Source organism: Miniopterus natalensis, chromosome 19 (genome assembly GCF_054644295.1).
Source record: "Miniopterus natalensis isolate mMinNat1 chromosome 19, mMinNat1.hap1, whole genome shotgun sequence".
In the NCBI taxonomy this organism is placed as follows: Eukaryota; Metazoa; Chordata; class Mammalia; order Chiroptera; family Miniopteridae; genus Miniopterus; species Miniopterus natalensis.
This window is the reverse complement of record NC_142099.1, coordinates 10,234,313-10,256,636: the sequence shown is the minus strand read 5'-3', so window position 1 is coordinate 10,256,636 and position 22,324 is coordinate 10,234,313. Positions and strand designations below refer to the sequence as shown.

General features: G+C 42.8%; 2 pseudogenes; one reads left to right on the top strand and one right to left on the bottom strand.

Annotated features, from left to right (window-relative positions):
- Nucleotides 1-16,060: 16,060 nt before the first annotated feature.
- Nucleotides 16,061-16,695, bottom strand: LOC107545257 (large ribosomal subunit protein uL24 pseudogene; annotated as a pseudogene).
- Nucleotides 16,696-17,035: 340 nt separating this feature from the next.
- LOC107545256 (protein Daple pseudogene) lies at nucleotides 17,036-21,931 on the top strand (annotated as a pseudogene).
- The last annotated feature ends 393 nt before the right edge of the window (nucleotides 21,932-22,324 follow it).

The window sequence follows — 22,324 nt, the reverse complement described above, 5'->3', positions numbered from 1 at the left end:
AGATTATGAAAATAAATGGGCTAACAAATGAGACAGATGAAGCTGTCACAGAAGGACAACTTAACATTGAGTGAAATTAAGGAGTAAGCCATGTAGGTTCTGAAGGAAAAAAGAAATAACAGAAAATGACATGTGCAAAGCCCTGAGGTCAGTGCATGCTTGGCAAGCCCAGAGAACGGTAGAGATCAGTGTGTTTGGAGCAAGCGAGGGAGCTTCAGAGATGTGGCAGCTGAGGTCAGAAAGACACTCAGGGCAAAAAACGTAGAGCCTTGAAGAACACCATGGTAAGAGCTCCAGACTGACTTCTACGTGATCTGGGAGGCCTTTGAAAGGTTTTGAGAAGACTGATAGAGTCTGATTTGTGTTTTAGAAGAAAAACTCTATTATTAAGTGGAGACATGGGGCAGTGGAGGTAACATTGGAAACAGGGAGAACAGTAGGAGGAGTTGGGGAAAAAGAGGACTGATAATTTGCCATTGGATTTAATGTGATGAAACTTATTGGTCACTTTGACAAGACATAGCAGCTTCATTAGACTGGTGGAGACAAAAACTTTCTGTACAGACCTCTGCTCTCAACTTCTATCATGAGCTGGCTTTGAGATCCTAGTGAAATTCATTCATTTTTAGGGTAACATTTGTTTTTTATTGCGCAATTACTTTGTGCCAAGAACTACACTCGTTACTAGATATAACACAGATGAATGAAGCACCAGTTATTATGATAACTGGTGATAACCAGGAAGGACAGGCGCATAAAACGGTAAATGGTATCAATGTAGTAAACTCATTATCTGCTCGTTGGAATGAAATGTATATAACAGGAGCTCAGCCACTCCTCGCCACGGGAGTGTAACCCAGCTGAAAACTGTCAGCAGCTCAGGAAGAACGTCAAAACCTGTTCTTTCCTCCCTCAATTTGTATACAATATTTGTTAAAAGAGAACCTAACGCAGTAAATGGTTTTACATGTAGTAGTCTTACATTGGAAAGACGGCTTAATTGCTCTGCAGCTAAGGCCTACTGCGTTCGCACAAGGGACTTGTGTGGGGTGATGTGGTCTCCTGGAGCAGAAGGGGCAGCAGCGTGGAAGGCCAAGGGAAAGGACGGTGCTGCAGAAGGGCCCTGCAAACCTAGGGCAGAGTGCTTACACCACCAAACAACACAAGAACCTAGGAAACCAAGTGAAAGGACATACTTGAGTGACCACACCATAACCCCTTCAAATAAACACCCCGACGGGATTCATCTGAATGCTTCGTGTGTGCGAGGATATGTGTGCGTGCGCACGTGTGTGTGTGTGTGTGGTCATACAATTTAATAAGGGCAGCTGTGTTTATTCACTTCTATGACATCCCACATATACAGAGAGCACACATGCAGCTGGAGGTCATTCATAGCTTCATTCTTGGAAAGTGTAAATAGAAGAATTGTACAACCTATGCAAACCCGTACGCACAGAAATGCAGAGAGATGCTTAAAGTAAATTTACAGCTGAACTCGCTGCTTTGAAACCTGATATTATTGATTCAACAGAATAACTAGATGTAGTCCCTAGAAGCCCTTCTGAGAAGAGTCACACTCTTGATTAAAGGGAATGGAAAATCACTCGTACATGACAATTATTAAAGAAACCAGGATTACATGAAATTGGAGCACCTGTCCCCAGCGCACACGCGTGCACACGTCTCATCACTCTTTATATCGTCTCCCGTTCCTTCACAGTACATATCAGTGCTAGACATCACATTATACATTTATTCATCTTTCTCCCTTCACATGTGAGGAATTCTGCAGCCAAGACCTTTGTTATTATTCACTGATGTATCCTTTAGTGCCTAGAAAATGTCTGATACATAGATACTCAATAAATATTTGCTGAATGATTAACTAGTTAAGCAGAGGTTAGATAAGTGATCATGTAGAGGAGATGCAAGCATCAGTGGGAAAACAAACTAGATGTCTCAGCTAATTATTGCTGCATAGCACACCCCAGAACTAATGGCTGAACATGACAATAAAAGTTTTGCTCACGCGTCTGTCATGTGGAGTGTTCACCAGGCACAGCCAGTCTCTGTTCCCCACAGTGTCAGCTCTGGTGGCTCAGCCTGGGGGAAAACGGATGCACGTTCTAGATGGCTCACTCACATGTCAGCTGGGAGCTCAGTGAAGTAGGGCATCGGGCCCTCCCCACGTGGGCATGGCGGCTGGGCTCCACGAGCAAGCACCCCAAGAGACAGGAAGTTGGAGCGTCACTTCCAGATTATTAGAGCATGTAAGGAGCCACAGAGCCTGGATTCAGTGGGAGGAAAAACAAACTCCACCTCTTGATGGGATGAGAGCCGAAGAATTTTGGGTGTTTTATAACCACCACGCAAAAAGATCTTTTAGGTAAGTTCCACCACTTTGGGATTTATAATTCTGTGATTTGCTTTATTGCAGGGGATTTAAAATCTCACGTGAGAAGAAATTACTTAACATTAAACTAAAACCATGTGCAATAGATAATCACTAGCTAATTATACTAATATTGAAGTTCTGCTTGTGTACCAGATTACTGTGCTAAAGTAAGCTATATACTGTATCTTTTTTTTTAAACAAACATTTATATAGCACTTACTATATACCAGGCACTGTTCTTGGTGTTTTAAGACTAACATCTAATTCTATCTATGTAACAACCCCATAAATTGCTATTATTATCCCCATGCTACAGATTGGAAAGTCTACGCAGGAAGAGATTAAATACCTTGCACAAAGATATAAAGCCAATGAGGATGGAGCCAGGATTTGAACTTCAGTCTGATCCCAGAGCCTGTGTCATGCTGTCTGTCTCTTAATCTACACAGTCATCTTATAAATTAGTACCACTGTTATTGCCATTTGACAGAGCAGCTACGTCATCTTCCCAAGGTCTGTCTACCTGCACACTGCCATCACTGTGCCAGGATTTTATATGCTGCATCTAATCCTCACAGCAATGTTGAAGGATAGATGTGTCAAAACTGAGAGGCAAATGTTCAATAACTTGTTCTGAGTCATGTAGCTAGCATTAGCGCCGGATTCAAACTCAGGTGTGTGTGGCACGGAAACCAGGCTCCTTCAGCCTGCACTGCCCTCATCTTCAGAGGCAGGGCAATAAGGGAGGAATGGAGCAGCTGACACTAGAAGAGTGTCCCCTTCCACACTAGGACTCCCAGCTAACTTCTGAGAGGGCTGGAACACAGATGCCCAGAGGCATCTCGGGGTAGATCTCAGAGAGATCTACAGACTCTTAGGAAAGGTTTTGGGACATATTGTTAGATTTTAAATGCCAGCTGCATCCCTCTCCCTTCCTCCCTCTCTCTCCCCCTCTCTCTCTCTCAGCAGTTTTACTTTTCTTCCTCTGCTCTAGGGCAGAACCTGTTTTTCATTGTAGCCACCATCTTCAGCCCAACTGATAGAGGAGGAAGGAGAAGTGATGAAAGTCAGCATCTACCCAGGGACCTCTTGTGGTTTCGTGAATTAATTGTTGGTCCTTTGGGGAGAGGGCAGTAGAAGTAGAGTGAAGAGCAAAGAAAGAGATGAGAAAAAGGAAATCAACTCATCTCCCAAACCTGTCAGGGTCCTCTCGATGTTTCCTATGAAGGTGTCCCCTGTGGCCCATTTAGAGCCATTTACCAGCCCTTTTTCAGAGTTCTTTGATTTTCACATCTGCTTTCCTCTCCTCGCCTGCACAGTCCTACGCTTCCGGGATACATGGCAGCCAGCCTTTGATCTCGGAGCCTCTGGGTGGCTGCGTGCTGTAAGCTACCCCTCCTCAAGCTGATTCTGGGCACCGATGAAATCTACACCCCCTCCTTCTTCACCCTCTTTATCACCAGCCTCCCGTCCAACATGACATGAAGTTGGACCAGCTCTCCCACAAGGACGCAGAACTCTCTAATCCTTTATAAAGAGCAGGGGATTCAGGCTACACAAGTCCCGGGGTTATTTTATTAATTCTATAAATCAACCATCCTAAAAAGTCATAGCAGTCCCAAAGAAATCAGATTATCAGAAAATAAGAAGATTAGTATAATTTCCAAGCATAATTAGGTGAGATAGGGCAATTCTCTGGGCTATTTGCATCATCGCCATTACTATCATTACCTGATTTCTACCAGTTTCAAATTTGCTATGAAACTGAGCTAAGTTTGGGAAGAGCTGGAAAATACATTAAAGACAAGCTAATTTGGGGAAGTCTAATTTGATAGTGAGAAGGCTAAACTGTAGAAGCTTTTCAAAGTGCATAATTGTATTCTTTCTAATAAGACATAAAATTATTCCAAGTACTTATGTTCCTAAGAATCTTTGCATAACAAAGAGGTAAAGATAATTTACAATAAACTTTTCAATGTAATTAAACATTTTTTTCAAAACATTTTCTCAAACAATTTTAATATTTCCAAGTGATATTTCCATCACATTTGTACCCAATTTATTCTTCAATGATAGTGAGGACAGAGGTGAACATTAGGTCATTTCTTGGGCAAATAATCATAAATTCTGAATAATGAAGATTTTATTGTACTACTTTTCTACCCTCAGGGAAAAACCCAAGTAAGATGCAAAAATTTCTTCTAGTGAAGAGGAATTACTTCCTGTATTTTTAAATTATTCATTATTATAAGTTTCCCAGAGGAAGCCATGTCCTTTACTGCTAATTCTTGATAACCAAGTGAATTTTTCATTGTGTGACTTTTCCATGGCAACATACACTTCCAATTACACTTTAGTCATGGATTTTCTCTACTCTACACTATGTTTCTGATAGCTATTCTCTACCTTCTAGCTGGTATGGAAACATTCAATGTAAGACCAAACTAAACAACTAGAGTTTTAAGCATATCATATTTTTATTATGTGGTGTTTAGGAGCTGCCAACAGCATGCCCCTTCTAAATAATTAAGAATGAAGTTTTGCCCAGCTGGTGTGGCTCAGTGGTTGAGCATCAACCTATGATCGAGGAGATGGCGGCTCGACTCCTAGTCAGGGCACATGCCGGGGTTGTGGGCTCGATCCCCAGGAGGGGGCGTACAAGAGGCACCCAGGTAGGGGTTCAACTTTGCTGACTCCATCGTGTGCTGCTGATGGGAAGGGCGAAGGCCCGGATGCCTGTCTTCGAGCCTCATCCCTCTTCATGACACCCCAGGGACAACTGTCAGGGGGTGTTCCGGACCATAAAAAACGATCCTCTTCCCGGGGACTAGATTATTTCTCCTGGAAATCTCAGGCAGCCTTCCTTCCTGCAATCATTTGTCAGTGGGACAGGACCTGCTGCTCTCCAGAGTGGGGATGGCTCTGCCCCCTTCACTGCAGCCTGGTCTGTGGAGCTCTGGGATCAGCTGCTGGGCACTGCAGTCGCTGCTCTTCCCTACTGCTCATTCCCCAGAAGAGCCTATCCTCTTACAACTACCACCTATGCACACAACTCTAAGAGAGGAACTCTCTGACACAAGTATTTCTTAACCTTTCCTGCCTACTTCCAATGAACCAATAAACCTAACAGCTGGTGTTTACACAGCACTTACCTTCCAGAGAGCTCAGAGCAAATTCCACTAACAGACTCTAACCCTCCCCCAAGCATGGAGTGGTAACAGGTATTAATACTATTTCCCTGAATACATAAGAGGATGATTGTGCCAAGAAACTTGTAATTGTTTAATATCGCCTGGTCATTAGATGGTTCACTCACTAAACTTTGTTTTTCCAATTATGTAGTTTGGAAATACAATTTCCTGAGGCCTTGGGCAAAATGTAAGTTGACTACTAAACCAGTATATTTGGAACAAGTTGATGATTTCACTAAGTAGATAGCTTCCACCCAGGACCACTGGAACAATTAGGCTAGACGAGGGTTCAGCAAACTTTTTCTAGAAAGGACCAGACAGCAAATATTTTAGGCTTTTTTGTCCATAAGGTCTCTACCAAAACTATTCAGTTCATCCATGTATAGCAGGCTATGCTATACATAAACAAAATGAGCATGGCTGTGTGCCAATAAAACTTTATTTATAAACACAGGTAGTGATCCAGATTTAGATCACAGTTCATAACTGGCCAACCCCTGTCCAGATACTTTGAAGCCTCTGATTTCCAAACTCATGTAAATGCTTTTACTAACTTTCCTTTTGGTGCAAATGTTCCTCTTTACCAGCTTCTAACTTAACCCATTGTGATTTTCTTACTAATAATAGTTGCTTAAGTCTAGGCTTTATTAGAAATAATCAACACTCTAAATGTAACTTAGCTCATCTGGGTATTGCTAGCTCAGCCAATTTGAAAAACAGTATAAAGATATGTTATACTAACTTTGTCAATAGTAATACAACTTACTTACAATATATAAATGAAGTAAAATGGCCCTGTAACAGAAAATGATACAGATACTATTGGGATGCAACTGTTACTATTGTCTTAATATCTACAGACAATATATTTAAGTTCCATTAAGGTTGACTATATCTCTTATGAAACACCTGAGTTCTTTTTGCTATGGTAAAACCAGCATATTCAATGCCAACTCAGAACCAAGATTGTTCTGTGGTTATAGATAATTTCTAGTGTACGACTCCTCAACACCCTCAATGGACTATATTCCTTACAAGGATCTGTATGAACAAAACCTTCCCCAAGAAAATGAATAATAATTGGTGAAACAAATTCCTAAGGGTAATGATTCCATACACAGAAGCTGGAAACCTGGGTGCTACAGTAAATAATGTAGTTCTTGTCCTGGGTGTGCAACTGGCCTTTTAAGCAGTCATCATTTTGCCATGGCACCCTTTCCGCTTTGCCCAGGCATAAGCCTAACTTTATTCTTCAGTCCTGATTCTGAAACCAGATGACACAAGTCTTAGTCCTGGCTTTGCCACTGTTATGTGAGTGCAGGCGGGTTGTTTGAACCCTCTCCCTCAGTCTCCTCATCTGTAAAATGGTGTCAATAGTAGCACCTACTCACATCCGTGCCCACTCAAGAGCAGTAGTTGTGAGCCTCAGTGCTCTGTCTCCCTCTGAAGTATGTGAGAGAAGGCAAGCACACCAGCCTTCTGGGGCTTGATGAACCTTATCAGCTCCCTGGGTCTTCATCTGAGGGATCACTTCTGTCTACACTACTGCTACCTTTGTGACTTCTTTTTCCCCCCAAATCTGTGTCAAAGTTTCTTTCTAACCTACTATACCAAGATTAAAATGTCAGTTGAGGGGAAAGTACTACACACACACACACACAGAGACTTCACTCCCCTAAGAGTGATTTTGGCTCAAATAACACTAAAAAATTGCATTTCCACTTGATCTGGGTTATCTGGACAATGCTTCCTTCCCATGCACATTTCCTACTGATACTATAATATCTCAGCATCTATAGTAATCTGCTGGGCCTACTATGGCAAAGTACCACAGACTGTGAGGCTTAAATAACAGAAATTTATTTTCTCACAGTTCTGGAGGCCAGAAGTCTGAGATCAAGATGTCAGAGAGCTGGTGTCTTCTGAGACCTCTCTCCTTATAGATGGCTCTCTTCTCCTTGCTTCTTCATAAGGTCTTCTCTCCGCGTCTGTGTCTGTTCTTACAAGGCACTAGTCATATTGGATTAGAACCAACCCTAATGACCTCTTTTTAACTTAATCTTTAAAAAAATTCTGTCTCCAAAAAATTACATTATGAGGTACTGGTGGCTAGAACTTCAACATATGAATACGGAGATTAGGGAACAAAACTCAGCCCATAACACCCTCCGAATCCTGAGCCAGCACTTAGCATGTTGCGGATGGTCAGGAAGTAGATAATTTTGTTCAGAAAAGCAAAAGGAGTAATAAATGAAAGGGTGGCCTGGGAGAAATGTTTGAGGAAAGGCTGACTTTAAATTCTCCTTTTTGAGGTGAGTAAACCTGAGATTTGGTCTCAGAGTGTGATTGGGAGCATGATCTGGTTAAGGGAGCTCCAGCCTTGGCTCTTCTGTAGACTTGCTGTGTGGTCTTGGGTAGTTAATGGGCCCACATCTCAATTTCCTCATCAGCAAATGAGGGCAGGGTATCATCTTTCACTCCCAGGGGCTGCGGCAGTGAGTTAAGGCAAAGGCAGAGTCTTTGGGGTCCCTTAGTGAGAGAAGCTGAGCTAGTTGAACGTTCAAACACACAGGCCAGGTAGCTTAAACATTCTTCCATCATTACATGTTTGAGAAACAACTTTTCAGATTTGATTTCAAGCCTATAGCAAATATTTTTGAAGAACACAGAATGACCTGCTGGGATGTTTCTGAGCTGTACTGCACTAAGGGATTTGACTTTAAAAGCTTTCAGTTTGACCTTTGCTTAGTTTCAAGCACATGATTACACTTAGACCTGCTGTTTTATTTTCACACTTATAGTTTAGAGCCTTAAGAGTCTGCACAAGTTCTCTCTGTCTTCCCTGGGGTTTAAAGTCTGAAAACAAAATAAAGTCTTTCCTTGCAGGTTTTTCTTGGGCTGGTTTTAAACAAAAAGAAAACAGTCGAGGGGTGAAGCAAGGGGAGAGCTAGACCCTACATTTATTTGGTAAATGCAGGCACTAAAAACTGTGTAATTGCCCATACCTTCACCTTCTCTGGATGTGTGAACAGATAACCCAAGGTACATTTCATCTTCTGTGTTTTAGAGATTCTCTGGTGGAATTGTTCTCATGGCCTCATGTTCCATGTAGGCCCTTTTGGGACTGAGAGTCCTCTGAGATTATAACTCAGGGACTGAACAATAGAACAGTAGACTTCCTTCATGCTTTACCTGGGAGTATCATCCTATCTATCCTGTCTTGAGAACTTAAATCCAAAATAATGATTTTTGGGGATGCCAACGAGTTCCTAAATGATACATTCGCCTCTGCCTTCCCCATGCTATTTCCTTCTTGCTAATCCTTTATAAACTCCTCATTTTCCCTCCCCTCCCCTCCCCTCCCCTCCCCTCCCCTCCCCTCCCCTCCCCTCCCCTCCCCTCCCCTCCCCTCCCGTCACCAGACTCAGCATTCCGAACTTATTCTCTTTAAGTATATCACTTGCTTATTGGAAAGAATTTGGAACATAAAAATGTTAAAGACTTTAGTTCCAAATCGAGCTCTACCATATACTAGCAGCATGACCATAGGTAAGACACTTTAGTTCCATAGGCTCTAATTCCCACATCTGAAAAATGAGGATAATAATGTCTGACAGTTTTATGGTGAGCAGTTCATAAAATCATATATGCAAAAAATAGTATCTGTAAAGAGGCACACAATACATTTGACTTCATATTAACCAGGCCCCTCAACTCAATAAATCCCAGCCCGGCTGGGCGTGGCTCAGCGGTTGGGCATCGACCTAGGATCCAGGCAATTGGGGTTCGATTCCCGGTCAGGGCACATGCCCAGGTTGTGGGCTCGATCAATGACTCTCTCATCATTGATGTTTCTATCTCTCTCTCTCCCTCCCCCTTCCTCTCTCTGAAATCAATAAAGATATATTTAAAAAAAAAAAATCCCAGAATACGAATCTGTGAAATAAAAATAATTATAGCTACCCTGTCTCCTTCATGATTAATTATGGGGATTATAAAAGATTATATAAAAGAACTTTAAAAATTGGAAATCACTGAAGTAATGCAAAGTGTCACTTTTCCACTGCTTCTTCCTCCCAGGATGGAGGGTGGCAGCGCAGGATCAGCCCGAGCGACGCCGATGAGGAGTGAAGCCAGAGTCAGTAACGCCCCCTCGTTCTGTTCTGGTCCTTTTCTCTCCCCCTCGGGATAAAATGCTATGTTGAAAGACTCTCCTTTTCTGACTGATGTGATTTCTTTCTGTACTGTAGGCTGTCTCCAAGTGAATAATGACAATGCCATGTCTCTTATGAGGCAGAACACCAACACTAAATTGTGTCATCGCTTCTCTGATGCCGTAAAGTAGCATGTTGTGGGCTCAGGAGACCAGTTAGGGAATGGCCACCTTGGTGAGCTGGACTGATCCAGCCTGTTGAATCCATCGCTCAGATCCCTTGGCAGCCATTTAATATTATTACTTTCCCTCCTTTTCTTGGAATTGTGCTTCCTCCTGTCTCCATATGAAGCTTGAGTAACCTGGGAGAAGGCTGGGGAGATGAAGCAGCTCAAAACAAAAGCAAAAGATAATAATGGTAACAACTCACATTTGTAGAGTGCTTTAGAGGTTATAAAGCCCTTTAAAATATATTGTTACATAAGGTTCTCATGCAAATTATTTTACTTCCATAACTTAGTTCTTCATCTATAAAATGGTAGTAATGCCTACTCCATAGGGTTGTGAGGATTGAAAAATAATGTATGTAAACAGTACAAAACATGTCTGGAACTCGACCCTGCATTTATTTAACATTTATGGAATACCTACTATGTTTCAGATACTGGACTAGGCACTGGAGATATATCAGTAAATAGGACATCCCTTAAGCCCATATTCTTATAGTCCTTACACTCTAGGGATATATAGTAAACACATGCATGTACACGCACGCATGCATGAACGCATGCATACACACACACACACACATACTCAAAGATAGCTGATACTATGAAGAGATGTGAGAATTGAGAAAAATTAATAATTTAAAGGGAGTGTATGAAGATATAATTTTTTTGATAGGAAGTCAAATAGTATTGGGGGTGAAGTAGAGGAAAGGCAAAAGCAAAAATTATTCTCAAGGTTCTGGATGAGTCAGCTGGAAGGATTGTGGTTCCACAGAAAGACAGACTGGAAGGACAGTTAGGATGTGTGGTAGGCAGCCTCTATAATAGCTCCCAAAGATCTCCACCTTCTGGTATTCATCCCCTCCCTCCTGAGTGAGGAAATAAAGGCCAAACATTTTTTTTTTAATGTATCTTTATTGATTTCAGAGAGAGGGAAGGAGAGGAAGAGAGAGATAGAAACATCAATGATGAGTCACTGAACAGCTGCCTCCTGCAGGTCCCCCACTGGGGATCGATCCCACAACCCAGGCATGCGCCCTGACCAGGGATTGAACTGCCATCTCCTGGTTCATAGGTCAATGCTCAACAGCTGAGCCACGCTGGATGGGCAAGGCGAAACCTTTTGATGACAAAAGTGATGGGATGTCTCTTCCAAGATTAGGTTACATATAAGGCTGTGACTCCTGTCTTTCTCATGCTCTCTTCCTCACGCTCTTTATCAGTTTCTTTCTCCCTCTCCCCCCCTCCCTCTCTGAGCAAAACCAGCTGCCATTTAAGAGAAACCCATTGGAGAGGCCCAGATGGCAAGGAACTGATGTTTCTAGACAATCTGAGCCTCTCAATTCACATGAGTGAGCTTGGAAGTGAATCTTCTGAGGTTTACCAAAGTAATGAGCTTGCAAGTGGATCCTTCCTCAGTCAAGAGGTGACTGCAGGCACAGTCTACAACTCCATTTCAACCTTGAGAGAGTATGACTCACCTAGTCAAGCTTGTCCATATTCCTGACAGAAGATATGAGATGAGATGTTTGTCATTTTAAGCCACTAAATCTGGGGGCAATTTGTTATGAAAATATTTATTATGCAATAAATAACTAATACAGAGTATGAAGATGATTTTATGTTGGAGATTTTAGTTTGAGGTACATAGGGTCATCTAAAAGTTAGCGATTAGGCAGTGCGATATATATGTCTGGAGTTCATTTCCCAAGAGGAGAACAGAAGCTAGACGTCGGTGGACTGAGGAATGCTAGAAAGTGAGAAAGGGGAAGACAGAAAGACTCTTACTTTAAACAGTATGACATTCAACGAAACACAGAAATACTGTGCCAGTTTCTTCCCAAGAGAAGGAGTTGAGGAGTTCAAGGAAAGTTATTTTGTTTGTTTTAGATAAATATTTAAGTAGGAAACCATTTATTTGTGAGAGGTGAGATATTTGTTGAGGGAGAATTATACCAATTTAGAAGGAAAGTTCTACTGTAAAGGAAAATGAGAGGATAATTAATGAAACAAGGTTCTAGAGAAAACAAGAAGTCAAGAGAACTAGTGAAGGGATTTGACAGAGCCCAGGGAGAAGTGCATTAGTTTTCCACTGTTGCATAACAACTTACCACAGATGTAGCAGCTTAAAACAACATACACTTATTATCTCACATTTTTTGTGAGTCAGGAGTCCAGGCATGGATTACCTGGGTCCTCCCATGAGGGTCTCACTGAATTCCTTTCTGTATCTTGGAGTTCTGTTTCAAGTGGGAGACAAGAAGGCCTGGATCAGGAAAGTGGCCTTGGAGACAGAAGTGGGTGAGTCAGTATTTTGGATTTAAACCCAACCAATTCAATGGGTTGGGACATACCACATCAGAAGAGGGATTCATGTTTTCTAGTTAACGAGAGACAGTTCTAGGGGCATTCTAATCATGCCTAGGATTTGAGCTTGTTCCGGGACAGAGCAGATATGAGCCTCATCTTTTCCACGTCTGATTTCTCTCCTCTATTCAGGCAAATGTGAGGATCAAGCTCCAGCGCTGTGGCTTTTGTGGCTATTTTCCTGAAATAATGCCAGGATAATTCCTAAAACATTCCAGCATTAAATACGTGTACCTAATCCGAACGGAATTCTTTATATTGAGGAGATTTAATTCAGGTTTCCTGTTGGAAAATGGCTTTCTTCATCCCAACAGGAGGCAGTATATTTCTGCAGACGCCCTAGAATCTCACTTCTCACCTTCTCCAAGGCCTCTATGCTGAGAATCCACTTTATCTGCCGCATGTGGGCCTGCAGGAAGAAAAGGCCATCCTCCTCAGACTGCTTCTGAGGAGGCTATTAAAGAGACAGCTTTACAGGACGTTTATAGTGTTCCTGATCCTGGAGAGCAGGCCTGCAGGGCCTGGCTGGGGAGAGTGTTTGTGTGTGTTCTGGATGAAGCTGCTGTCTTCAAATCCAGATGGCCCATGATGTCACTGGAAAAAACCCTGAAACGTGCTACAAGAAAGAACTTTTTTATGGCTCCCTGTGTAATGTTCCCATACGCTGGGCTTGAGGTGGAAAGAAAAAGGAACTGGAAGCCTTTCCTTCTCCCCGTCTGTCGCTTTGGGCTGCAGGAAAAGGAAGGGCTGGAGGAGAGGGATTAAGCAGGAAGAGAGGGAAAAGCAAAAGGGTAGAGGAAGTTGAGAGCTAATCCTCTCCCCTTTGTACTGCCTCTGTCTTGGCACAGGTGTTTACCACACTGGGGTACAGCTTTGTTTAGATATGCGACTCTCCTACAAACTATGTTTGAAATCAGAGTTCCTGCCTTATTTCTGAAACCTCAAAAGAAGAATAATTTTATTTCCTTAAAAAGGGAGGTGGAAGTCGATGTCTAAAGCAATGTCTGTTATATAACAGATGTTCAATAAGTGTTAAAAAAATGGAATTCTGCATTGGAGCCACATTATGAAAGACCATAGCAGAAAGAATGAGGAGAAACCAAAATGTATTGGTTGTTTTATATGTTACACATCATAATAAGCACCTTTCGATAAATTTTCCTTGTTGCTACTGTTTGAGGTAGATGCTATTAAGCCTACTTTACAGAGGAGAGCGCAGAAGCTTAGAGAAGGCAAATAATGTGCCCAGGATCAGGCAAGTACAGTAGTTCAAGCCCAGGTCTGACAGGCTGCAAGGTAACTCCCACTAGTATGGCCTGCCTTTCTCAGGAAACTACCCTCCCCCCATTCTTCCCTCTCAAACATGAGGCAGAGAGTAGGCCACAAGTGGCAAAAAGTGGGCAGGGAATTGGTCCTAAATCAGTACTCATTACAAACATTCTGCTATATCACAGTGTATGGATGTGTTTAGGTACATTTCTAGTTGGATTTTTTATAATTTTCCAGCTATTTCCTACTAAAGAGGCTGTTACTGAAACAGGGGCTTACGTAATGAGAAAAGATGGCTCACAGGGAGAACCATTCCCTACTTAAATTAAGTATACCCCAAATCAACTTGGGTTTGTCAGCTTAAAAAGAGGGGGGCAGTGAGTAAAGGACAAGAATGAACCAAGAGTGACTCCGTTCAATAGTTAAGACGAAAACTCTAGCCTTTCCTGGATTTTATTTCCTCACTATTACATATGCAAGTGTTTTTGCGTAGAAATTGTGACAAGGTTGAGGTACGTATCTTCCTAATATAAGCACATAAGATTTTAGAACCGGATATTCTTTTGAGTATTTAGACTCTAAACTTAAATATCTAAGCCACCTGCTTCACTTCACGTCTGAGAAAACCTGGCCCAGAGGATGGTGAAATTTGCCAGACTTTATAGCAGAATGATGGCAGAAGTAGCATAGAACCCAGGGCTTGGGTCCTCCAGTTAAGAGATATTGCCACTACAGTAAGAAGACATCAAAGACTCCAAATGCTAGCCCTTATTCTAGCCACTTTGTTCTGGGAAGAACCAAAGAATCTTCAGAACCAATCTGTACCCTATAGTCGATAGTAACTCTGTGCTCAGCTGAGAAGCCAGGGATTATCTAAAATTTGTCCCGGTGGCATCAAAAAGTGAGAAGCTTTTGAAGAGTAGAATGAGGCTATTTTCTTCTCCCAGGCACATACTGTCGGTATGAAGGGGAGATTCCAGCAGACATTTCCTCAAACATCAACATGCCACATATATTCTTTCAGGTGATTATTTATATAATAAAGTGTTTATCATTTGGCAATAGAATTATTTTTAAACAGGAACTATCTCTATTTGGGAAAATGTGCTTGGAATTGAAGGTAAGCTATTAAGGACTTATGTCTCTTTGGGATCAAAATTTCATAGAAAATGACACAATTACTCTACATTGGACAAGAAGAATTTTATTTCCTAAAAAAAGGGAGGTGGAAGTCAAAAAGCAAAAGAAATGGAAAAGTGCCATATGAAGGAAGAACCAAGAAAACACCATCATCAGGGGTTGAAAAAGGATAACTGAGAACACAGTATTTTAGACAGTGTTTTGGGTTTTCTTTAGTGTATAATATGATCCTTTCCTGTGGGATCTCCCCTTGTCCAAGTTCTTAAATAACATTTTCTATATTCATGAATACTTTCTGTGAGTTGTAATTCTTGGATGTTTGGTTGGTTGGCTGTTTGTTGCAGAAACTAGTGAAGATGCATTAAGTTAACATAAATGGAACACAAAACAATGCAGAAAAAAGGCTTATTTCTACCAAAACTATGACATTGATTCCACACTTACTGAATACCTTAACTATACAAAACGGAGTAGGTAACACTTGCCAAATGATTTTATTATAAGGTCAGCCTAGCCCTGATATTAAACTAACAGGCATTGCAAAAATTAAAATTACAGATTGATAGCACTTATGAACACAAACTGCTTTTAAAAATTACCAAATCAAATCCAGCAATTCATTAAAAGGATAATACATAATGCCAAATGGGTTTATCCCAGAATGCAAGGTTGGTTTATTATTCAAAAAACGAATCTATGCATTCATATTAGCAAACTAATTGTAAAAAAACCATGATCATCTCAATAGATTAGAAAAAGCATTTGACAAAATTCAATGTCTATTAATGATTTAAAAAAAAACAAAAAACTCTCAGAAACCATGACTAATACCTTAATGGGAAAAAATAAACATTTCCCCCTGAAGATAAAAAATAAGGCAAGAAAATCCACCTCTAATACTTTCATTTAATCTTTTGTAGGAATTCCTAGCCAATGCAATAAGAAAAATAAAAGAGAGTTTAGAAAGGAACAAATATGATTGTTTCATATAAACATATGAACAATCCTAATTACAAAGTAACTACGAAAACAAGTCAGCAGGCTTACAAGATTTCAGGTCAAAACAGTAAAAAAAGAAAAAAAAAAAAAAAATATATATATATATATATAGCAACAAATGGTAAGAGAGATATTAATATTACCATTTATAGTAGCATCTAAAAAGCATCAAATAGAAATAACAAAAGATATAAAAATTCTATGCATAGAAAACTTCAAAATACTGCTGAACATAAAAATGATCTAATATATTTGCCAGTTTATGAAGTAAAAAAAGACTCATTTTAAGATGTCAGTTCTCCTCAAATTAAAGCTGTTTTTTTTTTCATTTTAAGTTTTTAATGAAAGCTGCATATAAGATTACTTTATTCCTGCATCTTCTCAATTGTTTCTTCCTTGTATTTCCCCTTTTCCTTTCCTACTGGCAACTTTTGGCTTTGTGTTCAAGGATCTTTTTGCAGTCTTTGATCAGCTTTAGTCTAGTGACAACCACCTTGCTGTGGTGAACGCTCACATGAACAGTTGTACCATTAGCTTTCTTCCACTGCACTTGTTAACTATAGATGACATATAAATCTGGACTATTTTGTCAATCTGCTGCCCTTTGTAGTGTCCTTACACAACCTGAACATCATCCTTTTGGATGGGCATGGACTGAACATTGTACTTCTGTCTCAGCTCTTTGGAAAGAGGAGAAATAATCTTCCTGTGAATGTGGAAAGGTGCATTGAAATGCCTTTTACAGTTCTTCCTACAGTCAGAAGTCACAAAGGGATTGAACACATTTTGACCACTGTTGCTTTTATGATGGCCACAAAAGGGAAGAGCTAATTCTTAATTTATATGAAGTTGCAAAGAACCAACACAGTTTTGAAAAATACAGAATAAAGTTTAGTGTCTACTCACTACCTGATTTCAAGATTTTTTACATAGCTACCATAATCAACCCATTGAGGCACTGGAAGAATAACAGACACTCAGATCAATAAAGCAGAAAACAGAGAGTTCAGACACACACAACCACAAAACTGGTATTTAACAAAGAACCAATCTAATTCAATGGGGGAAATGAGTGCTGAAACAACTGGATACCAAATAAAAAATTTCTAATCCCTACATCACACCATACACAAAAATTAACTGGAGATGATTTACAGATGTAAATATGAATGCTAAAACAATAAAAATTTAAATATATATAGAAGAGTTTCTTTGTCATTGTTGGACAGGCAAAGACGTCTTACATAGGGCATACTAAGCACTACCATATATACAGTTCATCAAAGTAAAAATGTCTTCACTTGAAAACCAACATCGAGAAAACGGAAAGAAGACAAGCCACATTCTAGGAAAAGATATCTGCAATACCTGTAGCTAATGAAAGACTTTCGTCCAGAATATATGAAGAACTCCTACAAAATAAGACAAAACTAAATTTTTATTGAGGGAGTACTTATTACAAAGGGGCATGAAAAAACTTTCTGCAATGATGAAAGTATTCCATATCTTGATTGAGAGGGTGGTTTACATTTCTGTATACACTAAGCATATACATTTGTCAAAATGTTTAACTGCATACTTAAGAATCTCTGCAGCTGACTGCATACAAATTATATTTTAATAAATACAGAAACAATATTAAAAAGAGCGGTTGAAGAGGAAGAAAATATACCTACCTAGGTAAATATATATGATAGTGTCACATTTAAAAGTAGAACAACAAGCCCTAGCTAGTTTTGCTCAGTGGTTAGAGCATTGGCCACAGACTGAAGGGTCTTGGGTTTGATTCCAGTCAAGGGCACATACCTCTGTTGCAGGCTCAATCCCTGGCCCCGGTTAGGACACTTTTGGGGGGCAACTAATTGATGTGCCTGTCTCATGTTGGTGTTTCTTCTTTCTCTCCCCCCCCCCCCACCTTTCCACTCTCTCTCTGAAAAAGCAATGGAACAAATATCCTTGGGTGGGGATTAACAAAGCAGAACAACAACAAAAATTACAACTAAATGACAGAACCACCATCAGTCAGAACCACCTGAAATCTAGCTAAATGAAAGTTCTGTAACTAGGGATTTAAGAAGCTACCCCCTGGGTGGAGCATTGGGGCTGCAGGAGCCCTGGAACATGGGCTTGTTCCCTGCCTTTTGTCTCCCCGTGAAAGCCATGGCAGCCCAGTGCACCTGCACCCACCATTCCTCTGCCAGAGCTGCATTGTGATGCAGTGCTGGGCATGTGGGGCACTAAGGCAATGAGCAAAGCCTCAGGATAGACGTTACCATCTTGGAGCTCACGGAGCTCTTTCTGCAGAGCCTACCAGTGACGTGGGTGAAAACTTTGGGTCCATTTGAAAGTGCCACCCATGACAACTTGTGTACATGAATTTGGTGGATGGAATCTTTTTGAATCAAATCACATTGCAAATAGATCCCACACCTACAAATCAATGCATCAGCCAGCATGCCAACAACAGTATAAACCTTCGCATTCAGAACTTGATCTTGGTGAGAAACATTAAGACCTACTACACGAAGTTCTCCAGCAGCTGATCATCATGAATTTGCCCAATGTTTTGGTGACTGGCATAGACCCCCTGTCTAGGAAGAGTATGGGGGAAATTAAGTAGGTGCTGTTGCTGGTGTTTGGTTGTACTGTCCAGTGTGAAAGAAAAGGGAGGGGAGTTTATTAACAGAATCAAACAGCTGGACATTGAGACCCAAGCCAGGGTCATTGCCCATATCCATGAGATTATCCACAACTAGAAGAACATGTTCGACCTGCAGTGGTTGGAGGTTCCAGACGTTGCCCTGGAAGAGCTGGAGGCCCTCTCGAGTAACAAGGTGTTTCACCTCAGGAGGCTCATAGATGAGCAAGATGAATGCACAAAGCTGATCATGGACCTGACTCAGGAGTGGGACTACATCCAGCGCAGCAACAGCAGCTGCCCAGCCCATTCAAGTCCTCCTGCGTCGAGTCCACACCCAGCCTGACCAGCAGTCTCTCCAGCAAGGATAAGCAGCACCTGGCTGTGAAGCTGGCAGACACCAAGGACAGGCTGTGTCACGTCAGGCAGGAGCTAGAGGAGAAGACAGAGCAGCTTGTGGACGCCAGGCTCAGGCAGAACATCCAGCTAGCAGCCAGCACCCAGTCTGCTTGTGCTGACCTTGATGAGTTGGACTTTCTGAGGGAGAAGGGGAACCGCGTGGAGAGGCTGGAGATGGAGCTGATGCGCTTCAGGGAGAAGCTGAAAGACGTGGACTTCTACAAGGCCCGCATGGAGGAGCTGAGAGAAGATAATATCACTTTAATTGAAACCAAATCCATTCTGGAGGGACAGCTGACTGCTGCTCAGGCACGGGTCAATAAACTTTACAAGCTCAAGAAAGAATCTGCAGCTGAAACCTAAGTTTCACGACCTGGAATTGGACTGGGACACAGACAAGAAACACATTGAGGAGCTGCTGGAAGAGGACATGGTCCTTGAGACTGCACAGAAGCAGAGCATGAATGAGTCCGCCCACCTGGACTGGGAGCTGGAGCAGCTGTCCAAGAATGCAGACCTGTCAGATGCCTCCAGGAAGTCGTTTGTGTTTGAGCAGAATGAATGTGCCTCTAGCCGCATCCTGAAGCTGGAGAAGGAGAACCAGAGCCTACAGAGCACCATCCAGGGCTGCGGGATGCATGTCTGGCACTGGAGGAAAGCAGCCTCAAGTGTGGAGAGCTGGAGAAGGAGAACCAGCAGCTCACTCAGCAAGAATATTGAAAAGTTGCAGATCCATCTGGACAGAGAAAAGCAGAGCAATCAGGACTTGGAGACCTTCAGTGAGGAGCTGATCGAAGAGAAAGAACAGCTGCACAGTGACAATGGAGACCCTGAAGGCTGACAAAGCCAGGCAGATCATGGATCTTGAGCAAGAAAAGGATCATCTCAAACGGTGTGGTCGCTGCAGGAGAGGTCACAGGTCAGCAGTGAGGCCCACGTGAAGGACATCGAGAAGGAGAACAAAGTCCTCCATCAGGCAGGGACGGAGTCCAACAGCAAACTCAGCAAGCTGGAGTTCGAGAAGCAGCAGCTGCACCGGGACCTAGAGCAGGTGGAGAAGGTGGAGCGGGTGGAGTAGCTGGAGAAGGAGCTGCACTGGCTGGAGGAGAACAAGAAGCTGGTCAAGGAGGTCACCTCCCTGATGATGGCTACTGAGAAGGTTGACACCCTGGAGCATGAGAGCCAGGGCCTGACGCTGGAGAACTGGATGCTGCAGAGTCTCTGGACACCCTGCAAAATGTGTTGGTGCAGCTTGAGGGTCTGGAGCAGGACAACAAGCAGCTGGAGGTGTCTGAGAAGGACAAGAGGGCCCTGGAGCAGAAGGTGGCCCAGCTGGAAAAAAGAAAAGAAGCTGCTGGAGGAGGAGGTGAATAGGCTGTGGCAGCAGGTGGAGCTCAACGACGAGGTCTTGGACAACATCACCGCCAAGCTGTCCTCAGCTGAGGAGAAGAGCTGTGCTCTGGACAAGGAGCTGGCCCACTGCAGGGATGTGGCCACCAAGCTGAAGGAGCTGGAGAAGGGCAATAGGGACCTCACCAAGCAAGTCACCATGCACACAAGGACACTGATGACCCTGAGAGAGGAACTGGTGCTGGAGAAGCTGAAGAGCCAGCAGCTGACCAGTGAGCTGGACAAACTGAGCCAGGAGCTGGAGAAGGTTGGCCTCCACAAGGAGCTGCTGCTGCAGGATAACAGCAACAGCGAAACAAAATATAAGACTTCAGAGGGCAGGAATGAACTGACATTAGCCATGAAAGAAGAAAAGATTATGTTCTTAGAAGCCCAGTGGAAGAGAAAGCCAGCTTGAATCACCAGCTACAGAAGCTCCAGGTGCTGAAGAAGGAGTGTGAGCTCTTCAGGCAGAACCAGGAGGAGAAGCACCTGCAGAACTCTTTGAAACACCCTGCGGGGACATTGGTTGCTGGTCACAGGAGAAGAGCTGAGGGCCAAGCTATAAGGAAGCCATCATGGAGTTGCCTGAGTGAAGGAGCGGGCCATTGAGCTGGAACAGAACAATGTAGCTCTGTAGGCTGAGAAGCAGCTGTTCAAAGATCAGCTGCAGCACTTGGGAGAAACAGAACATGGCCTTCAACAGTCAGATCCTGACACTACAGAAGCAGAGGGCTTTCCTGCAGGAGCATAACACTATGCTGCAGACCCAGACAGCTAGGCTGCAGGTGGAAAATTCCACTCTGAGCTCCCAGAGCACCTTGCTCACCGCACAGTACACACTGCTCCAGAACCAGTAGGCAGCCAAGGAGAGCATGAGAACCTGCAGAAGAAGCAGGAGCAGCTGACAGCAGCCCTGGCAGTAGGACCACGAGCGCCCGGGTGCACTCCATGAGCACCAGTCTGAGGAGTATGAGAGCCTCATCGGCCAGCACTACTGCCTGAAGACGCTGCATTGGAACCTGGAGCTGGAGCACAGGCACTCAGGGAGAGGCACGAGGACATGCTGAAACATAAGGCAGAGCTGGAGGAGCTGGAGAAGGTCTTGAACACCGAGCAGGAGGCTCTGTAGCAGGAGCAGAGGATGGACGCCATTGCTGCTGACGAGAACCAGAGGCTTTGGAGAGAGCTAGACAGGGTCAATTTTCTGCACCAGCAGCTGAAGGGGGAGTACAAGGAGCTGAACGCTCACACCAAGGAGCTGAAAACCTCGATGAACAACTCGCAGCTGGAGGTGAACTTCTGGCAGGCCGGGTACGAAGGAGAAGCACCAGAGCATGGACATCTCGCTGACCAAACTGGACAACCACTGCGAGCTTCTCTCCCATCTCAAGGGGAACTTGAAGAAGAAAATCATCACCTCGCAAGCCACATCCAGATGTTGAACGAGCAGAACCAGAGGCTTCTAGAGCAGAACATGGAGAGCAAGGATCAGTACACGAGGAGCAGAAGCAGTATACAAACTAATTAAATGCCTTACAGAGACATAAGGAAAAACTGGAAGAAAAAATCATGGATCAGTACAAGTTCTATGATCCTGCTCCAAAGAAGAAAAACCACTGGACTGGAGCCAAAGCCTTAGTCAAATTCATCAAACCAAAGAAAGAGTGTTCCAGAGAAGGACCGAGTCAACCAGACAGCTCTCCCTGGCCGCTAGAGTCCTGAGACCCGGCCTTGCCCAGTAACTCTTCAGCCTCTTAAATCGCAGCTGGAGCCCCTCCATAGAACTCAAACTGGGTAGAAGAGCGAGACACCCACATCCTCCCCCATTATTAACATCCCCCACTGCAGTGGTACATTTGTTCTAATAGATGAACCTACATTGACACATCATGATCACCCAAAGTCCATAATTTACATTAGAGCTCACTTTTGGTGTTTTAAATTCTGTGGGTTTTGACAAATGTATAATGACATTTATCTACTATTATAATATCATACAGACTAGTTCCACTTCCCTAAAAATCCTCTGTGCTCCATCTAGTCATCCCTCCATTCCCCCTAAACCCTGGAAACCACTAATCTTTATACTGCCTCCACAGGTTTTCATTTCCAGAGTGTCATGGACTTGAAATAAAAAAGTAAGTAGCCTTT